The sequence below is a fragment of the Balaenoptera physalus genome (assembly GCF_965194825.1).
Source record: "Balaenoptera physalus genome assembly, chromosome: 12".
Lineage (NCBI taxonomy): Eukaryota > Metazoa > Chordata > Mammalia > Artiodactyla > Balaenopteridae > Balaenoptera > Balaenoptera physalus.
Window position 1 is genome coordinate 88,140,663 of NC_138897.1, and position 7,346 is coordinate 88,148,008.

The 7,346-nt window shown below is 46.0% G+C and overlaps 1 long non-coding RNA gene across 1 annotated transcript; it reads right to left on the reverse strand.

The window, feature by feature from the left end:
• Nucleotides 1-408: 408 nt before the first annotated feature.
• Nucleotides 409-7,243, reverse strand: LOC309639556. The gene is made up of 2 exons (XR_014251736.1): nucleotides 6,914-7,243; nucleotides 409-6,655 (listed from the first exon to the last, which is right to left on the reverse strand). It is a non-coding gene; the product is annotated as an uncharacterized lncRNA (long non-coding RNA).
• Between the last annotated feature and the right edge of the window lie 103 nt (nucleotides 7,244-7,346).

The window sequence follows — 7,346 nt, forward strand, 5'->3', positions numbered from 1 at the left end:
TCTTTTGCCAAATGGAACATTTCAAAAAATAGCTGTCACTATCACCACCATTTCACTTTAGGAAGGACATTTTAATATAAATAAAATTGGAAAGCCCTACTCTCAGAGTCAAAGATGGTCTTTTTAATGGAATAAATCTGGCTTTATAAAAATGCATGTGAGGGACTTCCCTGGGGGTCCAGTGGTTAGGATATGGTGCTTTCACTGCCGAGGACCTGCAAGCTATGCTGCACAGCCAAAAAAAAAGAGCATTCCATTTATCCCCTGGGGGGTAAGGTTGTTGTTAGTTCCTTGTTGACTGTTAGTTTGTTCAGTATACTGGTAAGAACACAATCACCTACACAACATCTCAGGCAAGGTCCGCTGGGGAGGGGGGAGGAAGCGAGTAGAAGGGAGAAGGGGTTCAAAGGGAGTCTCAACTATAATGCTTTATTTCTTTTGTTACCTAAAAAAAGTCCAAGTCAAATATGGCCAAATGTTAGCATTTGTTAACTCTGGATTGTGAACAGGGTAATCCAAGCTTTGCTCTAAGCGTTCAGTAGTTCATTAAAAATGTTTTCATCATCAACCAGTGTTGTTAGGAAATTTCCAGTATAGATAAGACAGGTAAAAGACAGTTCGGTCTTCATAGTTTAAAATCCAGAACCGCCAGCTTGTCAATTCCTCTGTGATGTTGGTGAAGTCATTTAACTTTGCTGGGTCTTGTGTCCCTCATCTGAAAAAAGGGCTGGGCCAACCCAAATGTCCATCAACGAATAAATGGATAAACAAAATGTGGTCACTGCATACAATGGAATATGACTCAGCCATAAAAGGGAAGTACTGACACAGGCTACAATGTCAATGAACGTCAAAAACATGATGCTAAGTAAAAGAAGCCAGGCAGGGCTTCCCTGGTGGCGCAGTGGTTAAGAATCCGCCTGCCAATGTAGGGGACACGGGTTCGAGCCCTGGTCCGGGAAGATCCTACATGCTGTGGAGCAAGTGTGCCACAACTACTGAGCCCGCGTGTCACAACTACTGAAGCCCCTGCGCCTAGAGTCCGTGCTTCGCAACAAGAGAAGCCACCGCAATGAGAAGCCACCGCAATGAGAAGCCTGCGCACCGCAACCAAGTGTAGCCCCTGCTCGTCACAACTTGAGAAAGCCCACGTGCAGAAACAAAGACCGAAAGCAGCCATAAATAAATAAATAAATTTATTTTAAAAAAGAAAAAAAAAGAAGCCAGGCACAGAAGGTCATGTATTGTATGATTCTGCTTATACGAAATATCCAGGATAGGCAAAGACAGAGTTAGGAAACAGGTGGGTGGTGCCAGGAACTGGGAGGAAGGAGGAATGGGGAGTGGCTGCTAATAGGTACAGGGTTTCTTTTTGTGGTCATGAAAATGTTTCAGACCTAGATAGAGAAGGTGTTTGCACAACACTGTGAATGTACTAAACACCACTGAATTGTACACTGTAAAATGGTTTTATGTTATGTGAATTTCATCTCAATTCAAAAAGGGGGTGGAGGGAGGGCTTGTGCCTCCTAGAATTATTGTGGATGAAATTTAAAAGAACACATATGCAAAGCTCCCAGCACTGTGCCTCCATGATACCATCATTGTTCAAAGTGCCATCTCGCCCATAGTGGGAGAAGGCAGGGCTGGGCTTATTAAGCTTGTTTCACCTAGTAAGTCAAGTAAGTGGCTTGCTCAAGGCCACACAATGAGTCATGTGTGAACTCTGCACTAGAACTTGGCTTCTCCAACCTGAGAGTCCAGAACAAGTTCTCTCCATGCTGCTTCTCCTACTTGATACCAGAATGGCACTTTACTGTTTATAAAATATTTTTCCCCACATGATTTTCTAACACCTCTGGCTTCAGAGGCTCAGAGTAGCAACGTGGTTAAAGGGCATGGCCCCTGGAGTTGGATAAATCTGGGTTCAAATCCAGGCTCTGTCGCTTCTTAGCTGTGTGTCTTTCGGCAAGTCACCTCTCTGAACCTTGTTTTCTCCATCTATATATGGAGAATAATGACTTATGCATTAAGTGGGAATAAAGCTGGAAGATAGATGATAGATAGATAGATAGACAGATATATAAAGCAAGAGTTGGGTCAATGCCTAGCACATAGAAACTCTGAATAAATGACGGCTATTATATCAGTATTAGTAGTTGAGGAGCTACTATGGCAAAGCACTTACCACACAGGGTTAAGACTGACAGTAGAACAGAGCAACTTCAAAGCCGCTTTGCCACAGGTCCCAGATGCTGCAAAGTGGTGGTTCTCATCCAGGAGTGGGAGGGTGGTGTTTGGTGGCACCTGGAAACATTTTTGAATGTCACTATTGGGGAGAGGGGGTGTGCTTCTGGCATCTGGTGGGTAGAGGTCAGGGATGCTGCTGAACACCCTAAATGCCCAGGACAGCCCCACAACAGAGAATGATCTGCCCCCAAAGGTCAGCTGTGCCCAGGCTGAGAGGCCCTGCACCAAAGTGAGCTTCCCTTTGCCAGACTTCGTTCCAAACAACAGTGTCATACACCCTCTAGATACCGGGAGGACTTGCTACCTTCCCGACCTGGAGTGAGTCATTCTGTGAAGCTAAGGAACACTCAGTTAGGCGATAATCATCCTAATTTCTCCGTTAGGTTAGTCCAGATGAAAATATATTTGGGGCCTTCTTAAACAGAGAAACACCCAACATCAACATGTACTCTATGAGGGCCAAGGATGGTTTGAAAGACCCATCTTAATCCCCCTTCTCCAAGGCTTCTGGGAACATCCCAGAGAATCTGCTCTCCTGATTCTGCATGAAGGGCCTGAAGCACAAAAACTGGCACACAGTAAGCACCCAGTAAATGCTAGCTATTACTATTATTATCATCATCATTATCATCATTCTCCTCATTATTACTTTTATCTCCCCAGGTACAGGGTAAGGTACATTCTCACAACAACCTTCTGAGATGGGTGATATATCATTCCCATTTTGCAGATGAGGAAACTGAGGCTCAGAGCAGTGATGCCACATTTTTCATCAGCCCCCTCCCTGATCTCAGAGCTTCCACTCCTGCCCACCTACAGTCCATTCTCCTCACAGACACCAAAGGAATCTCTTAAAAATGAAATCAGATCTTATTTAGGAGAAGATGTTCTCTGGGTAATGATGTTATGTGATATTTTATGACCCAACATTTCTTTATGATTTAAATATCTTGAAAAATTAAGAGCAATGCCATGGTTGTGTAAAATGTTAACATTAAGGGGAAACTGAGTGAAAGGTATATGGAAAATCTTTGTACTATCTTTGCAACTTCGCAGTAAATCTAGAATTATTTTAAAATAAAAAGCTTATTTAAAAAATGAATCAGATCATATTACTCCTTGGCCTAAAACTGAGTGATTTCCCATTTGGCTTAGAATAAAATCCGAGTGCCTTCCTGTGACCTATAAGGCCCTGAGTGATCTGGCCTTTGCCCACTTCTTCAGCTTCCTCTCCTAACACTCTCCCTCTCACTCTGCACTCCAGCCACTCTGGTCTTCTTTCCACTGTTTCAACACTGGAAGACTGTTCCTGCCTCAGGGCCTTTGCACTTGCTGTTCCCTGTGTTGAGAATACTCTTTCCCCTATGGTGTTCTTCCCATAACTTTCTCCTTCTTATTCTTCAGATTTTGACTCAAATGTCAAATCCTCAGAATCCCTTTCGTGTGGTCACATGACCCTTTCTAATTCTCTCACAGAACTCATGACTCTCTGAAATTACCTTCTTCACTGGGTTCTCTGTTCCTCTCCATCTCCTCCACTAGACTGGTACTTCCATGAGGACAGAGACTGCTATATCCCCAGCTTCTCACACAGAGTAAGGTCTCAATAAACATTTGCCAAAAAAACCCCCCAGAAAAACCCAAAAAACAAAAAACAGTGTCTGCTGGTAATACCACAGGACATTGAAATAAAACGGTGAACTTTGTCAAAGGGCTTTCACCCATATTTTTTCCTGTGGTTCCCTACTCTGTACAAAACCTCCAGAATATCCAGGCAGGCCCAGATCTGCTGGCAAACCTCATCAACAACATTTTGTTTAATCATTTAACAATAATCCCAATGCTTATTAAGTTGGGGGAAGGGAAGGGGAAGAGTTCACCCCCAACCTTCTAGAACAGTATTCCAAATTGTTGGCCTAGGGTCAAATGTAGCCCATGGATGTGCTTTGTCAGCCTTACACAGTGTTTTAGAAGAATTTGAGTTCATGACCAAACTTTAAAAACTGGAACATTTCACATCAAACTTCAGATGCCCAAGTTCTCCTGAAAACTCAAGAGGATCTGGCCCCAGTGGGCGTCAGTTTCCCACAGGCTCCCAATGGACTAGAGCTGGGGTGTGTGCTCTTCAGTTTAACACAGTCCCTATCCAACTGGCTTAATTCTTTCATGTTATCCGCCTGGTCCCTTTAGTCACTAAGATTCCCCCTCAAAGGCTAAAGCATCCTTAGGAATACTACTGGTTTTCAAATATTTTCACTACAGCCCCTCTCTTCAAACCTTACATGGAAGCTCAATGTCTAAAACAGATAATAGTGATAACAGTTCATTTTGATTGAGTGCTTACTGTGTGCCATGGTTCTGCTTTGGTTGACTCAAGGGTTTGGGGATCAGAACCCCATCAGGTCCCCATCATCTTCAGCAGGCCCTTAAGAAAACTCTGTGCATCCAAGGAAGACAGTTCAAAAACTACATTTTTCTTTTTTTTTTTTGGCCACGCCATGCAGCATGCAGGATCTTAGTTCCCTGACCAGGGATCAAACCCGTGCCCCCTGCAGTGGAAGCGGGGAGTTTTAACCACTGGACCACTAGGGAAGTCCCCCCAAAGTACATTTTAATCCATTCTCCTCACTATAGGCAAACTAGAGGAGGGAAGAGACACTCCACCTGTTGGAACAGTAGCCTTTCTGGCAAATGTTTGTCTGCTAGTCCTTAGTGTTGATAACAGCAGAAAAAAGTCAATAGGCGATACATTCTTTCCTCCCAGAGCTGTTTGCTATTTTCTGGGAACCCTTCAGGCCTACCCTGTGAGCTCATGCCACTCTCAGGCTCAGAACCAGCTAATTTTCTTAGACATGTTTCAGCAAAACTGGACTCTGGAGGGGAGTTGCCTGGCAGAGAATGGCATGTGGCCCTCCCCGTGTCCCAGTGCAGTCTGAAGTTCTCCTCCAGCCCTGATGATGTCAGCAGATGTTAACACACCTGCTACTTTGAGCATGGAAATTTATGGTACTCTTATTGTCCATAGAGATGTGTTTAGACCATTCCCACATTTGTTATGTGCTTAGTGTGTGCCAGAGTTGTGCTAGGTACTGGGGATTTGCAGTGGGAATTTATTAAATATGAACAAGGGCTTTGGTTTCTGGCTGTCCTGACTTCCAGCTGTGGCTCTGAAACTTACTAGCTGTGTGACCTTCAGCGAACAACCTAGCCTCTGTGTGTCTCACTTCATCTGTAAAATGGGTGTGCTAGGAATAGTACATAATTCCTAGGATTATCTTGGGGATTCAGTGAGATAGTTTTCGACACATACAAAGAAAACAAGTGCAGTGTTTGTTTTTCTCCACTAGTATTTATCAGAAGCTGCTATTTTTATTTGCGTCTTTGTTTTTTTGTCTGTCTGGCTTACTAGATGACTCTCCATGAGAGAAGGGCCTTGTCTTTCTTGCTCACCCCTGCTTCTCCGCCTAGAACAATGCCTGGCACAGAGTAGGTGCTCCATAAATATTTGCTGAATGAATCGCTGTCTGATATTCCTGCTCTAATTGCCCTTGCCATAATGCGCCTTGGAGGAGCCCAAAGTCTCGTGGACTCCGGGGAGAGCCACCCTGACCTTGACAGCCAGCTGTTCACAGCGGCGCTGGGCATCAACTCTGATGTCACCAACTGGGCTCTGTGCCCTGGGCTGACAAATGACACTTGTGTGTCTTCTGGTGAACAGAGATACAGCGCGGGAGAGTGAGTTGGTGACTGGGGAAAGTGGAGTGAGCAGCTGAGCCAAGCAAGGGGAGCTCTGAACCCTAACGCCCCCAAGCTGGCAGCAGGGAGGCCATAGGTCCATGTGCAAGGAGCCCGGGCCCCACCACCGCTTGGGCCCCCGTGGGTGGCGGGGAGGAACACCGATTTTGAGACTGGATGCCCGGATGGTGCAATCACCTCGATGGCATTTCAGGATGGGAATTCGTGCATCCTGCGTGCCTTCAGAAACAAAATGAATTCCTCTAGGGGGAGGGAAAGGGCTTTGCAAACTGTGAAGCGCTGCAGGAAAAAGCAGTTATATGAAAAGGTCAGGATGCAAGAGAGCAGATGTGTTTGCTGAGTGTAGACTGCACTTTAAAACCAAGCTAGAAGCGACATACAGCCCCCGGAGGTGGCACATTTTGGAGGGGTCTCCTAGAGAGAGATGCACTTGGGGAGACTGGGAAGCCAAAGGAAATGGGCCAAAGTTTCCCGGGGTGTCTGTAGAACCCGAGACCCGCCCGCAATGCCCGTGGGTGCACACTCGCTCTTCTCCTCCGGCCTCGAGCTCCGACGCGCGAAATCTGCAAATTCTCCCTTTATCTGCTGCACACGCTCGCTCGTCTTCGTTCTGGCTGGAATCAGGGTAACCGTTCCGATGATTATATAACTTCCCGAGTTCAAGAAAGACAATCCAAAGATAGGGATGATAAAATTTTGTTGAGGGTGGATTAAAAAAATTTTTCTCCAAATGTAAGTTACAGAGCGCACAAAAAAGTACATACAAATACCCATATTTCCAACACTCAGAAAGAATAACTTAACATTTTTATTTACCTGGGAGAGGAGTTTCTTTATTAGTCATCAAATAAACCTTTCCCTTTCCTCCAAATCCCAGCAAATCTGAAACCAAAGAAAGTCAACCTACCTCTCTTTATTATCCTCCCTGTTCACCTCCACCCCAGATTTATCTTAAGGGGAGATTCCAGGACTCCCGAATCCCCTCCGTGGGCTTTTCACATGGCCAGGTCTGCAAAACCTGGCTCCAGTGAACAGCGTCCCGCGGAGCCCGCAATCCTCGGGTACACAGCTGCATCTTCTCCTCCAACCCTAACTCCCGCGTACAACTTTGTAACTCACGCTCCCGCCAGGGGGCCTATTTGCTCGGCCCGCTTGGCGGAAGGATTCCGCGCTCTGTCTCAGTTACGCTCAACCATCTCCGCCCCCTTCCCGCGCTCTGGCCCCGCCCCCTCCCGGGTGCCCTATGGCCCATAAAGAAGTCCCGGCCGGGCCGCTGCACTCCCCGCGCGCATCCGTGCGCCGCCCGAGGCTGGCTAAGGAGTCGGCGGCCATTTTGTTCT